At 52.5% G+C, this 15,255-nt stretch overlaps 1 protein-coding gene across 1 annotated transcript in view; it reads right to left on the bottom strand.

Annotated features, from left to right (window-relative positions):
- The window catches only part of SYT5 (synaptotagmin 5), a 29,583-nt gene extending 15,325 nt beyond the window's left edge, over positions 1-14,258 (bottom strand). Inside the window, exon 1 of the mRNA XM_077314148.1 lies at positions 14,108-14,258. The gene's annotated coding sequence lies outside the window, so the exon portion shown is untranslated. The remainder of the gene's footprint in view (positions 1-14,107) is intronic.
- Positions 14,259-15,255: the final 997 nt, after the last annotated feature.

Raw genomic sequence — 15,255 nt, 5'->3', positions numbered from 1 at the left:
ACCAAGCTGGCTCTCCAAGGCAATGAAACAATATTTAAAAAATTATAATGAATTAAAAAAATTATAAAGTGCACCAGTACAATATTAGAAACGAATAAAAACTATATGGGTCTAACCGCACATGAACAGGCCAAACGCATTTCGACCCTACTGGGTCTTCCGAAGTGGTCAATATTATTGAATGATGCCCTCTTATCTAAAACCAATTCCGAAGTTTAGCTGGGTGGTCAAGGGAAATCTGCTTGGTGTTGCCCCAACAAATACTTCTATAGTGTTTCTTTTCAGAGCCCACCTTCTAAGATATATAAGGTCTAGGACCACCACTCTTAGCTATTGTCTTATTCTGCATAGAGAGTGCATTACATGTATGTCAGAAAAAAGTCCTTGACTTGAACATCCCTTGCTAGGATTGCAGCCAGCTGGTTGTAACTTGGCAGCCCTCTTGTTCATAAAGTCTGGTGGTCTCCAGAGACTGGAAATCCCCATCAGGTGCTGCTCTGAGACAGGTATTGGATCGCTACAAAACTGTTCATCCTGCAGCCAAGGAACAGAGAAATCCCTCTTCCGCCTGCCTTTTTCTCTGCTGTGCTCCTCTCTGCTTCTCTCTACCCCACAGAATTCAGGGAGAGGGTGGAAAACCCATCTCTGTCTTCCCTGCCCTCCTTTCCTCGCCCCCCTCCCCACTAGAGTAGCCCCTGCTCCCTATGACGGACAGGCCGCTCGGTCTACACCAGCCTCATCCCCCATCCCAGGGATCCTGTAATCCTTCTCACCACTCGCCGTCCACCAATCCCAACCCTCATGCTTCCCTCCACATTGGAGGAGACGTGCAGGGAGACGGCGCAAAGCCTTGAGTCGCTGTGCCGCGCAGGCACCTCCTGCCATGGAGCGCAACTTGTGACTCACCCTTGCCCAGCGCACATAGCGTCCTACATGCACCGATGTGCGTCTGCACACATCCACACACGTGAGGCCAAGGAAATGTCAGGGAGATTGCCCAGAACGGAGCGGAGATGGAAACCCGAAGCATGGAGGCTTCCGAGTGTGGCTCTAGGGGGCGCTGTGCTGTTTTTCTCCCTCGCACTAATGGGCACTTTTAACGATGCGGCCGTACATTAATGTGTAGAGGTTAAAAGAGTGGGGGGTGGGAAAGATGTGCCTGTGGCTGAGCCATTTCTGCTCATTTGCCAGGGTATCGCTTGACTGATCCACCGCCAGGACGTTGACCCCCAAATGCTCCTGTGCTCTTTTCATTTCTAAAACCAGAAGTATTTTTTTATTCATCGTGTGCATTTTTCTATTTGTCTGGTTGTTTTAAGATGCTGGTTTTTTAAAAGAGAGACAAGATAGTGATCTTTTGAAGCAGCCTGTCCCAACTTTTTTTACCTCTGAAAAACCTCTAAAACGTTTTTCAAGAAACCCCAGCAATGGCGCAATCGTGCAGAATATGGTTGGGAAGCAGAGCTGTGGACACACCCACCTGGGGCCCCTCCCCTCCCCACCCCCTCCAGGCCCATCATTGGCCATTTTGGGAGGGGGTGTTGACATGACCATATATGGTCATATCACCCGATAAATATTTAATAATTTTTAAATATATATTTAAAATAATTAAACTCGCACCCGTTGGGGAAACCCTTCCAGGGCCATCGAGAAACCCAAGGGTTTCATGAAAACCCTGGTTGAGAAATCCTGTTTTAAAGTAAATAAATCACTCGCATTACCATCCTAAGAAGAATTCGGCCCACTGATGCCAACAGACTAACAGTGCTATCCTGAACAAGTCAGTGCCCGATCCCCCTCAACTCTGCTCCCTGGACAGGACTCTTAGGGTTGCATTGTGACTCCTGCACATGTTGGATAATGTGCCGTTCAATGGGCCTTTACAGCTGGATTGCGCTGTGCAAAACGGGAAAATCGACTTTGAAAGTGCCCTATCCAAAGTGCATTTTCCAACATGTGTGGGATGGCATTGAACATGAGTGTGCAACCTGCAAGGCCCTATGCACCATTGTGAGGCTGCAGCAGGCAAAGAGAATCACCAGGTCTATGAGGGTTATGGCCTGGGGGCAGCCCTGAGGGTAGGGTCTCCAATGTCGGCGCCTTTTAAATATTCAAATTGCTGTTCTCCCTGGGTCAGGGTGCCCCACCCCACAGCAGGTGCTACAGATCAGCCATTGGTGGAGAAGGAAGTAATTTTCACCGCCTCCCTCCAGACAAATTGCAGGACTCTCCCCCCACACACATACTTTGCCCCTCATATTGTCCCTGACTCTCACCCCAATTACAGCTGTCAAAAATGTCATGCATATAAGACCATGTTGCACTGGGGGGAGGAGAGAAAGACCATGATGATTTTTGGGGGGAGGAAAATGTGAATGACAACATTTGGAAGAGAATTTGCACAAAGCGGGACTCCTTTGCGCATGAGATGGATGTCAGAGCCATTGAGCTGAGCCAGAGAGAGCTGCAGATTCATGCGCACAGTGGGACGTCTGTGTGCGCTTCCTTGCAATGATGTGAGCCTGTCTTTGGGCCCCCGGCTACTGAGGCGGCTCATTTTTAAATAGATGGCGAGCATTAAAAATAGTAACGTCTTACAAACGCAAACACCCGTGCGGAAAATCGTCCGCAGGAGATCAGTCAAATGCAGCAGAGGCCATTAAAAGCCCGGAAAAACAAAACCAGACGGCCTGGGCCTGTCCCCAAAAAGCCTTTGAGCATCCTCAACAGCCTAATCTTGGTGCAGTGGTTAGAAGTGTGGACTTCTAATCTGGTGAGCCAGGTTTGATTCCCCGCTCCTCCACATGCAGCCAGCTGGGTGACCTTGGGCTCGCCCCAGCACTGAGAAAGCTGTTCTGACCAAGCAGGAATCTCAGGGCTCTCTCAGCCTCAACCACCCTACAGGATGTCTGTTGTGGGGAGAGGAAAGGGAAGGCGATTGTAAGCCGCTCCTTTGGGTAGGGAAAAGTGGCATATAAGAACCAACTCTTCTTCTCTTCAGTAATATCAGGGCTCTCTCAGAGGAGGCTTGTCTGTGTCCATCTCTCAGTAACACCCCTGGACCTCCTTGGGGGTCTCCCTTTCAAGAATTAACTCACGGCCAACCCTATAGTTTCCAAGAAATTATGATATTGGGCCACCTGACTAAGCCTAGCTCTTGCGGCATTCTTCCCAAAGCAGGACCTCACACACCCTGCACATCTGAGCAGAGAGACAAATGCTCATCTTGGGAGTGAAATGAGTCTGTCTCTCCCTGGAAGAGGATTTATTTTACAGCCCAACGGTCCCAGAGCCAATGTCTGGCAATTTAGCTTTGGGCTCTCAAACTGCAGGTGTTGGAAACACTTCCTGGCATTCAGGACCCTGGAGAGCTCCCGCCAGCCAGGATAGAAACGCAGAGCTGGGCCCATTGGGCATTTTGGAAGCAGATTTTCCTGTTCCGCACAGAATTGCGAGGCACAATTCCTTGGGCAGGTAAGAAACAGCAAGAGTCAAGTGCTGGGTCATCCCTTCCCACCGTCCCTCTCACAATCTGCCTACATATCCAGAACCAGCATGGCTGTCAGATGGCCATCTAGCCTCTGCTTAATAACCTCCTAAAAAGGAGGGCCCAACACCTTCAGAGGAAGCCTGTTCACCGAGGAACAGCGATAGCCATCGGGAAGTTCTTTCTAACGTTTAGCCGAAAACACCGTTCATTTAATTTCAACTGCTTGGGTCTGATCTGACCTTCTGGGCCAACAGAAAACAATTCTGTTCCATCCTCTATAGGACAGCAATTCGAATACTGGAAGATGGATGCTGTATCACCTCTCAGTTGTGTCCTCTCCAAGCTAAACATATCCAGCTTCTTCAGCCTTTCCTAATAAGTCTCCGGGCTGCTCATCATCTTCAGTGCCCAACTCTGGACACGTTCCAGCTTGTCAACGTCCTTCTTCAACTGCAGCACCCCAAGCTGAACATAACACTCCGCGTGACAACAGGAAGATAGGCAGACACAGGTCCTGATCTCCTCTAGCAGGTTCATACAAAAGAAGATGCAAGAGAGAGAGCCTGGCTCTTTTGAGGGATACTGCACAGGAAGTCTAGAGATGCATCTGATGCATGGATCTTTCTGGGTTGGCAGGAAGAGGAAGAAGAGGAAGAAGAAAGAAGAAAGAAGAAAGAAAAAAGAAGGAAAAAGGAGGAAGGAGGAAGGGAGGAAGGAAGAAGGAGAAGGAGAAGGGAGAAGGGAGAAGAGAGAAGGGAGAAGGGAGAAGGGAGAAGGAAGAAGGAAGAAGAAGAAAGCTGGGATTTTATACCCTGCTTTTCACTACCCAGAGAATTTTTTTTCTGCCCAGATGAATCCAAACTTGCCCTCTACCACCACTGCCAGCAACCTCAAGTGGTACAGTCCAAACACCCATTTCAGGCCTCTACCACCCGAATGTTCTGAAGAGCCTGCCAGCTCCTTCGGTTCTTTCCCTCATTTCCAAATCAAGGCCCCCAATAACTACATTCCTCCCATCTTGGGGAGAAGACGGAAATCACACCAGGAGAAAAGTGAAGGATTAAACGCCACGCATCTTGCTGGCTTCATCAGCCTCTTTTCTTGCAGCCACGGAACTGACGCTCGCTCAGGCACAAAGAACGGCTGCCGTTCTTGTAAAGCGTCCCGAGATCACCTCTTCCTCCCGCGCTCGGCTCCCTGCTCTGGGATGGATGCGCAGTGACACCCCGTTCCTCTGAGGGGCTTCACTGCGCCTTCCCGTCCTCGGGGCCTGCTTCCAACTTGTCCCCAGATTTCCTGACAGTGTCACCTCTGCTGCAGTCGGCCCATTTGCCCAAACGTTTCCGCCACACTGTCAGTTCTGGGGAAAGTCAAGGAGGAAATAACTGTCTTGGCTCAAGGGGGAAAATCGCGGCGGGGGCGATGGGAGGAAATCAGGCCTTTCTCCTCGTCGGAGAAGCCGGTGCCTTTCTTGCGGGGGCCAGCTGGAGAGGCGGGTGCCGGGGAATAGATTCTGGGCCCCTCTCCGACTCTTTTGTGTGCCTTTCGGAAGTGAGAGGATTTCTTCTCCCTCTCCCTCAACTGTCCAGAATTCAGAGGGAGGCCGGGTTCCCAAAGGTCAGCAGATTCAGAACAGATACAGACACATAAATCTGAATTTTCTTGTGGAACTTCTTGCCACTGGTGCAGCCCACAGTGGCAGCAAGATATGTGAGTTGAGCTTCAGTCCATATGACCTGTGGAGTCACAACGGCCTTATGGTGACCTCAGTGAGGGGCTTTCAAGGGAAGTGAGAAGCAGAAGGGGTTGGCCGTGGTCATCCCCTGCAGAGCCGTCCTTGGTGGTCTGCCTTCCAAGCGCAGACCCTGCCAAGCTTCCGAGATCTGACAATATCAGGCTGTGCTGTCCCTCCTTCTCTCCTTCCCTCCCAACAACAAGAATAGATGGCTTTTAAAAAGGGGCTCACCAAATGTCTGTTAGCAAGATGGGCCTTCTGTGTTCAGAGAGAGCCAGCCTTTGAATACCAACTGAGGGAGTCCTTAGGCTTATATGTCCTTCATAGAGTCTTTCTTGGGGGCACCTCTTCATGCAGGGTGGGAAACCAGAGGCTGAACCTGGGATGACCAGGAGACGGGACTGGAGGGGATCCACTAGGGCTGTTTTTAACAGAGTCAGCGTGGTGTCAAGTGGAAGCCTCTAATCTGGGTTTGATTTCCCATGCCTTCTCCACATGCAGCCATCTGGGTGACCTGGGGCTAGTCACAGTTCTCTGAGAGCTGTTCTCACAGGGCAGTTCTCTCCGAGCTCTCTCGACCCCACCTACCTCCAAGAGTCTCTGTTGCAAGGAGAGGAAGGAAAAGGTATTTGTGGTCTCTCCTTCTTGAATTGAAAAACAGGGCATAAAATGCCACCTCTTCTTCTAATTTTAGTGCCAGATTTACTCAGCCAGAAAACTGCTGTGACAATCTGAGAAAAAAGACCACCTCCGGGACATCTCTCCAGCAGAGCTTAATGGTCCAGGCAGAGAAGAGAAAAGAGTAGTTTTTTTTGTACCCTGCTTTTCCCTACCCAAAGGAGTCCCAAAATAATCGCCTGTCCTTCCTCTTCCCACAACAGACACCCTGTGCGGTAGGTGGGGCTGAGAGAGCTCTGAGAGAACTGCGACCGGCCCAAGGTCACCCAGCTGGCTGCATGTGGAGGGGATCAAATCCGGTTCTCCAGATTACAGGCCGCCGTTCTCCACCACGACACCACGCTGGCCCCTGTTGCGCTGCGGAGGGAAAGCCCAGCTTCTTGGTGGGGTTTATTCCCCAGTGTCTGCAATTGGTCCGATCCGACGCTGAAATCGAGCTGGGGGCGGGGGGAATAATGGCTTGGCTCCTCCCAGAGAGATCCCAGGTCCCTTCCTTGAATGTTTGCCTCTCGTCCCAAAAGAGCAATCCAACTCTACCTGAAGTCTATTAGTAGCTAAGAGGCAAGGCGTATGGACGTTGTTCCCCCCCATTTGCTCTCTAAGAAATCACTCGGCCTTCCCGGCTTCCGGATGACGGATGAGAAAGCCCCCTTTGCCTAAGTAGCCGGTTCTCGTCCGTTGTTTATAAATTTTTCACCACGCTAAATTTTCTCCAATGAATATTTAATGCCATTCACCGACTCCGAGCTTGTCCTTTAGAGAGGCTGGCTGCTCTCCGCCGATTCCCTCCTCCTCCCCCTCCCCCTCCGGCTCCAGATATCCCCTTGAAACATCCTGGCCATAGAATAAACCTGCCTGTGGCTCTAGTCTCAGCCCCAGGGCATCAGGAGGGACTGTGGCTCAGTGGCAGAGCACTTGCTTTGCATGCCAAAGGTCACCGGTTCAATCCCTGGCTCCTCCCACGAAAAGGATCCGGGAGTAGGAGAGGAAAGCTAGGGATGTCAGCTCTCGGTTGGGAAATTTCTGGGGATGTTAGGGGTGGAGCTGGGATTCGTTGGCTAATGCTGTGGAGTCCTCCCTCCAAAGCAGCCCTTTCCTCCAGGGGAACTGAGATCCGTCGCCTGGAGATGAGCTGTAATTCCGGGGGATCCTCAGGTCCCACCTGGAGGCTGGCATCCCTAACGAAGGCATTTTCTGTGCCTGGGCCCTGGAGAGCTACCAGTCCTTCCAGGAGAGAGCCAGGGTATGATTCAGTGGTGGACACTTGCACATGTTCACACATCTGCCACACCCAACCTAGAGTTGATAAATACCTGGAGACTTTGGGGGTGGAGCCAAGAGTGGGGAGGAATTGGCGCGGGGGGGGGGACCTCAGTGGAGAATAGAGTTATGGAGACCCCTCCTCTGGAGCAGTTCTTTTCTCCAGGGGAACTGTTCTCTGTTGCCAGGAGATGAACTGTAAAACCAAGGGGTCCTCAGGTCCACCTGGGGACCGGCATCCCTAGACTACATCCATCAAGACCACACAGTCCCTGCCCCAGCCTTCCTTCTGTACATCAGTGTTTTCCTACAGTCTGGAGGGGGGAAATTGTGCATTACAAGGGCCCCGATTCCCCTGGAGAAAATGGCTGCCTTTGAAAGGCGGAGTCTAGGATCTCCTCTGATGAATCCCCTCCCCTTCCCAAACCCCACCCTCCCCAGAGCCCTCCCCACAAAAAAATCTCCAGGTATTTCCCAGCCCAGAGCAGGCAGAATGCAGGAGAGGAGCTTGTAACACCCAGCAAGGTGTCTGGGCCAGGCCCCTTCACAGGTCTCTGAAACCTCCGAAGTCTGATCCCACATCCCTCCCCCTCCCCCGTATCCTTTGGTAGAATTCCCCCCTGCAAATCCAGCTCTTCACATCATGGACCTTAAAAGGATGTTTGTGTAACATCATCAGTCAATTGCAAAATTCTATGACCTTTATCGTCATGTTGACCCACCCACCCGTCCCAGAATGGCCAAGGATGGGCCTGGAGGGGGTGGGAAGGGGTGGATGCGTGCCCCCTTCATGTTTCCCAGCCATATTCTGCATGATGGCGCCACTTCTGGGGTTTCTAAAAGCCTGAAGAACATTTCAGGGGTTTCTCGATGGTAAAGAAATTAGGAAAGGCTGATCTACACACAGGAAAGCACACCCTGAAACAAGCAAAGCAAGGTGCAGCCCTGCAGGCCGATTTCTGCCCTCAATGCAGGTACGGAGCCGCAAAGAGGTCGGGGGAGGGGCAATGCTGGCTCTGCACATGAGGGACTATGGGCCAGGATCACACCAGGGCCACACGTGAGCATTGAAGACCTGCACTGAAGGGGAGAGAGGCAGATGCTCAGCACAGATCACGCCCCCAGCATAGACATACCCCATCATCCTCCCCTTGCTCAGCCGGAAGCCGCTGCCTCTCTTGCCTTGCCACGACCTCCAGCTGAGCAGGCAGCCACAGAAGCAGATAGCCATAAAGGGTGGGAGAAGAAGAAGAAGCAGTTTTCTTTTGCGCCCCATTTTTTCGTACCTGAAGAGTCTCATAGCAGCTTACAGTCACCTTCCTTTCCTCTGCTTGCCACAGAGGTCGGTAAGAGAGCTCTGAGAAAACTGTGACTGGCCGAAGGTCAACAAACAGGCATCCTGTGTCTCAAAGTGGCCTACAATCGCCTTCCCCATCTCCCCCCACAGGGTACAGAACTTGCCGACTTCTCTAAAAATGGAAGAGTCCTTCGGTCATCACGGCTAAGCTTCCTTCTAAAATTCGTCTAGCACTCTTTTGGGGGACAGTCCGTCTAACCATCAGTATATCTTGTGGCAGTGAGTTCCGTAAATCAATTCCCCCCCCCCAGAAAACGAGAACGGTAAAGGGACAGTCCATGAGAGTTTAGTGGGGAGGGACGGACAGATGGACTGCTGGGGGAGGTCTTTGGCATTACTTTCTCCACAGAAATATGGCAGAAATATGACATTTGTAATCCACCATGAGCCTTCGGGGAGTGGTGGGAAATAAATTGCAGAATGAATGAATGAATGAATGAATGAATGAATGAATGAATGAATGAATGAATGAATGAATGAATGAATGAATGAATGAATGAATGAATGAATGAATGAATGAATGAATGAATGAATGAATGAATGAATTGGGTTGTGTGGATTTTAAAAACTGGATCCGTTTTTCATGCCGCTTTGAGAATTGGGATTGTTTCTAGCTGCCGGTTTTGTGAGAAAAGCCATTGGTAGACTTTTGCCTCTGTGCATTTTTGCATGTTTAAACGCTGACACGGACATCAGAGGAAGCCCTTAAAAGCCGGTTCGGCACTGGGTGCTCGGGTGCTCGTCGGCTGATTAGATTAAGCCGAACCAGTGGCTCCTGCACTCCTGGGCCTCGCTGCGGGGCTGCGCCAGCTGTTTGCAGCCCCACATGTGTGCGCGTGCGCGCCTGCGCTGTCCAGGGGATGTGCAACATCTTTAAACTCCTATACATAATATGTCCTACATACATATGATTAGGCTGGGAACATGATTAAGTATGTAATCCCAGGAGACACCCGGCTCGAGAACAACCCTGCCGACAGTCGCTAAGCCCCTTCTCGGTAACCCACCAGTCAATCCCCCACCCCACCCCGAAACACAAGAGGAGCCCTGTGATTGTCTCTGACCCCAGCTCCTCCTCACTCTAGCCCACCACCACCACCCTTCCAAAGGGAGACAGTTTGGTGTTGTGGTTAAGAGCGGCGGCTTCTAATCTGGCAAGCGGGGATTGATTCCCCGCCCCTCCACATGCAGTCAGCTGGGTGACCTTGGGCTCATCACAGTCCTGATAGTGCTGTTCTCACAGAGCTGGAATATCAGGGCTCTCTCAGCCCCACCTACCACACAGGGTGTCTGTTGTGGGGAGAGGAAAGGGAAGCCACTGAAACTCCTTCAGGGAGAGAAAAGTGGCATATAAGAGCCAACTCTTCTTCTTCTTCAGTAATATCACATTCCCCTCCCCAGATGTCCCCCCCCCCGATCCCAAATACTTGCAGCCGGTTTGGTTAGTGCCCAAGGAAAGCAAAAGCACTCTGCATGTGCTCAGAGGCATTCCCCTTTCTATGATTCATCAGGCATTCGGGGCTGGCTCTGACTCCCAGCCTGGCTAAATCTCAGCCCAAATTTCAAGCGAAGGATTAAGTTGGCAGCTTTCCGATCCTATTAAACAATTAAGCCTTTGGCTCCAGCCCAGCCTGCTTCACCATCCTGCTAACTCCCCCCCCCCAAAAAAAGTTGGGATTTTCATGGCCCCTTGGCCACATGGCGGTTCAGCTCCCAAGACTCATTGCTGGGGGTGGAGGACCGATTTTCAGCAGCTCCCTCCACAGACCTTTCACAATGGGCTTCAAAACTCCAAGAGAAGCAGCCCAAGCCAGCAGGGGTCCCGGGGGAGAGGGGAGGCCCACTCAGGCCAGAATCGTTCACCAGGCAAAGAGAAGGAGAGGAAAGAGAGATGCTACTTCTCTCTCACACACACACACACAAATCAATGCCTGGCTGAGGATTGGGGCAGCTGGTTGGCTGACGTAGGGAACGTTCACGGCCGTTCTCCCCAGCTCCTTTGGAAAACCATGACAACCACTGTAAGCCCCACACCGGAGCCATCCACAGGGGGATCTAAGCTGCTCACACAGGCTCACACACACACACACACACACATGGCCGAAACGCCCTCCCAGCTCCCTGGGGCGGAAGGAAGGTTTTTGGCTGCTCCTGCCCGTCTCCCCTCGTTGAAGGGCTAGACCCACCAGGCCTAGATGGTCCGGCAGTCAATCAGCCGGAAGCCCCCTCCCTTCGGAGCCAGACCCTGGGGGCACTTGCTGAGACCTGACCCAAACAAAAACCTTAAGCCAAATGCCCCGGATATTTCAATCCAGATTTATCGATCGGTGGGTTAAAAGGGATGAGAGTTCAATCGTCTTTCAAATATCGCCTTGGAGGAAAGCCCAGCATTACAGTGTTCAGAGGAGGAGGAGGAGGAAGATGAAGAAGAAGGCCTTTTGTACCCTGTTTCTTACTACCCAAAGGAGTCCCTAAGCGGCTTACAAAGACCTTTCCCTTCCCACACCCTGTGAGGCAAGTGGGGCTGAGAGAGCTCTGAGAGAACTGTGAGAACAGCTCTGAGAGAAATGTGACTGGCTCAAGGTCTCCCAGCTGGCTGCATGCAGAAGAGTGAGAAATGAAATCTGGGACCATTTCATCAGAAATGAAATCTGGGACCCTTCCTAGGTGTTTTTGAAGCTGGGTTTTCCTGTGAGGAACATGACCATCTACTTCCAAAGTGTGCGGAAATTGCATTATCCTACATGAGCCCCAAAAGGCCTGTTGGTTCCTCTGAAGCATGACACCACATTGGCCTTCAGGGCTCCACATGCAGTCCCTGGCCAGAGACTGGTGCTCCCAAGGAGATCTCACCACACCGAAAACTTTCCCCAATGTAACACACTCTAATACAGGGGTAGTCAAACTGCGGCCCTCCAGATGTCCATGGACTACAATTCCCATGAGCCCCTGCCAGCGCTGGGAATTGTAGTCCATGGGAATTGTAGTCCATGGACATCTGGAGGGCCACAGTTTGACTACCCCTGCTCTAATACATGGGCCCAGCTGACAGAGCATGCGTTCTGCCTACACATTTATTTTGGAAGTTTCTATTCCGGTTTTGTATTCAAAGAACACTTGGGGGTTACAAGGAAGAATCAAAGGAAAACAGACCCATCGCCCAAAGAGGGCATGAACTTAAAGTGGCCCTTTGCAGCCGTCCTTTCATACGCTGTCAGTCAGAAAGGCAGCCATGCACATTTTCAAAATAAAAAATAAAAACAGGAAGAAGCAGGTTCCAATCCCCACTCTGCCATAAAGCTTACTATGAAAAATTGGGCCAGCCAAACAAACATTCCCATCCAAGTCTCCTTCTTAGGGTTGTGATGCATGAAACCCCAAGCTTCTCGGGAGAAAGGTGGCAGGACATGGGGAGAGATGAGGAGGAAAAATGACTCTAGATCTTTAAAAAAAAACAACAATGAAAATCAGCAACCACATTTTAAAAGATCAACCGTCGGCAATACAAAAAACTTTCCTAAAAGATCGGCATCCAAACAGGGATTTAGTTCACCAAATGCCCTGCGGAATAAGGGACTCCTGGATCTGTAGAAGGCCAGACTGAGAGGGCGTGGATTTTCTCCTTGGGCATGGAGGGGCCACTGCTGAATAAGCCCTGCCTGGGCTCACTGCCTACACCTGCCTCTGCTAACCAGGCAAGCAGAACAGAGCACCAGTAACAGATGAACTTAGATTGGGAGCAGGTTCTTATGGGCTGGAAGGATGGCTACCAGCACTTTGAACTAGGCCTAGAAACAAGCGGGCAGCCCAGGCGGGTGACATCGTGGTGGGGTCCTGATCCGTCCCTGGTGTCTCCAGGATCGGGTCAGAGCATTAAGAAAGATGCACGGAGAAAATTAAGCAAGTGAATTGAGCAGAACAGAATTGAACTGGTGAGAGGTGGCCTGGGGTAGTATTCAGCTTTCGTGGTTAAACTTAGCTGGATATTCCTGTGCATGACAGGAAAATCTGCTTCTAAAATGAAATGAAAGTGCATTATCCAGTGTGTGCAGACTTGGCCTGAGAGTTGGACTATCTGGGTTTCAACCCCCACTTGGGCTCTGCCTGGCCCTGGTTCTGACCTGCTCCGGATTAATCCTCATGAACCCCAACTCAAATGTAGATGAAAGGTGGGTTTTTATACCTTGCTTTTCACTGCCCAAAGGAGTCTCAAAGCAGCTTACAATCGCCTTCCCTTCCTCTCCCCACAACAGACACCCTGTGAGGTAGTTGGGGCTGAGAGAGCTCTGGAAGAACTGTGACTGGCGCAAGGTCACCCAGCTGGCTGCATGTTGGGGAGGAGGAGGGAATCAAGCCTGGTTTGCCAGATTAGAAGCCACGATTTTCTACCACTGCTGGTTACAATTCACTAGAGTGGATGGATTGTGGATAAAGTGGATAGAATCCAAGGGGATCTCTTTCTGGGATTGAGTGGCTCTGGATCTACTCCCTGCCTCAGAGGGAGACCTTCTGGGAAACCAACTTACCCTTCTCAAAGAAGGCACCAACCTTAATATATTTACTGGGGAGGGAAGAGTACATTCATTGCTTGACCATTTCTAGAAGTGGGCCTGAAAGGTACTGATCCAAGAAAACAGTAAACCATTAGGGAGGCTGCCTGCTCTCATCCACTGGCCAAGGAAGACGGAGCACTCTGCACGGGCTCAGAGGCACTGTTTCCTAAAGCTGCACCCTAGCATGGGGCCCAGCCTTCCTTAGTACAGTGGGAAGATCACCTGTCCAAAGGGACCGACCTGGCTGGCTTCCTTTCTCCAGCGGCCGGCCAGCCCGTATCCACCTCCTCTCGCCAAGGACAGTTTTACGGTTCCTCTTTTCCCTGGAGGCGGCTGGCTTCCTCTCTCCGATCCTGGATCCTCTCCCTTCCTCCCTCCCTCCCCCTCCAGCAGCACCCTTCCCTCTTTCTCTGACCAGAAGGCACACCCACAAGACAAGGAGAACAACACAGCCCTCCCCTCCTCCAGCCGCTGGCTTCCTTTGGGAGGGGGGGGCAAGCCTCCAAGGTGAGTAACTCCGAGGGGGAATTAAAAGGGGGGCCAGAGGCGAGGTCAATTGGGGCTCCCGCACCCCCCTGTAAACAGGCACTGGTCAAGCCAGAGAAATGATATTTTCTCGGGTGGGGATGGCGATCCAGGCTCAATAAGGATTCGCCCCCTTCCCGACGGTCCCACTGGGCAAAAATGACCCTCCACAGGTCTCGATTCTCTCAAGGGGCAAAGAGAAGCGAGGTTCGGCTGCTTCCGTCCCTCCTTCCCTCCCCTCTTTCTCTCTCTTCCTCTTCCTCCCTCTCCTTCTCTGCTACGGCTTCACGTCTTTGTCTCCCAGCCTCTCGGGAATCCTCCACCCAGACCGGGGAAGCAACGTCCCCCCGCTCGCCGCCTCTTTCGCACCCTGGACGGCTCGAGAGGGGAACCCCCCCCCCCGATACAGGCAAAAAAATTGGGGAGGGGGGGATTCAGTTCAAAAGCTAGCCCCTGCCTCACGCCCCACCCTTCTGCGAAGCCCAAGCGGGCAAGCTGCGCCCTACCTTTTCTTCTCCTGCGCTTTGCTCGACGGCGACCGGGAGCAAGTTGGCAACGCAAGAGGCGAGCGCAAGAGAACGGCGAGGCGGGCGAGCTTGACGGGTGGGCTGCCGAGGGAGCTGTCCGCGGTCCGTGGTGCTGAAGAGGGGCGGGCGGCGGGGCGGGGCCTGGGAGGAAGAGGCGGGGCTAGGTGGGGAGGGGAGGGGAGGGACGGGAGGGGGGCGTTCACGAGGTCCAGCCCGGTCTGTCCTCAGGAGCGTTAAGCCTGGCCATCTGGACGGCCCTTCTTCGAAAGAAGGATCAGCGAGGGGTGTGCAAGGGGGGGGGGACAGAGAGAGCCGAGGGGGAGAGACCCCCCCCAGGTACAGGGACCCTTGCCCAAAGACCCCCAAGCCAGACTTCAAGGGCTTCTCGAAATATATCTCATGGCTCCCTGGAAACTTCAGAGAGGGCTGCTTCCCCAAGAAATCCCTTGGAAAGCTTTAAACTTTTTAAAACGCCTGCTTCCAAATGCCTTGAAAGGTCAGTCGGGCTCGCCCCCTTGGAGGAGATGGTGAGGATCCCTAATTGGGGAGGGGACGGAGTCCCAGAGTGGGAAGGGACCCTCAGGGTCATCTAGTCCAACCCCCTGCCAACTGCAGGAACTCCCAACTCCCTGCCCACCCACAGCGACCCCAGTTCCATGCTCCAGTGATCTCCCCACCCAAAATCTCCCGGCCGGGAGGAATGTGAAGGCGATCTTCGAACGGGGAGGGCAGACGTGGTGTCCTTGGGGAAATGTGGGGAGGGGGCGTGTTTGGCCACCGCCGGCTGTGCGGGAGGAGGGAAGGGAGCAAAACCAGCACAGTCGCCCAAAACACAGAGATCACTGCGGAATCCTGCACGGATCATCCCCCCTGGGCTGGCTGGAAATCTTCTCGGGGGATGAGAGAAGGGGAAATCCTGCAGCCCCCCCCATTCAGTAACAAGGGCTAGAAAGGGGGGGCCACCCTGTGATGAAGGCGGTAAGGTAGGCAGCACTTAGGGGGGCTGTGGGTACAGACTGGCACGAGTGAATGGCAGGAAAGGAGGGGAAATGCTGGGGACGGGAGAGTTCTTAGAGCGATGGGGCAAGTTCAAGAGGGAGGGGGCCGTTTTGTGGATGGGACGGGGC

The sequence above is a fragment of the Paroedura picta genome, chromosome 16 (assembly GCF_049243985.1).
Source record: "Paroedura picta isolate Pp20150507F chromosome 16, Ppicta_v3.0, whole genome shotgun sequence".
NCBI classification, from domain to species: domain Eukaryota; kingdom Metazoa; phylum Chordata; class Lepidosauria; order Squamata; family Gekkonidae; genus Paroedura; species Paroedura picta.
The sequence above is the reverse complement of the archived record's forward strand: the minus strand, read 5'-3'. Positions and strand labels throughout refer to the sequence as shown.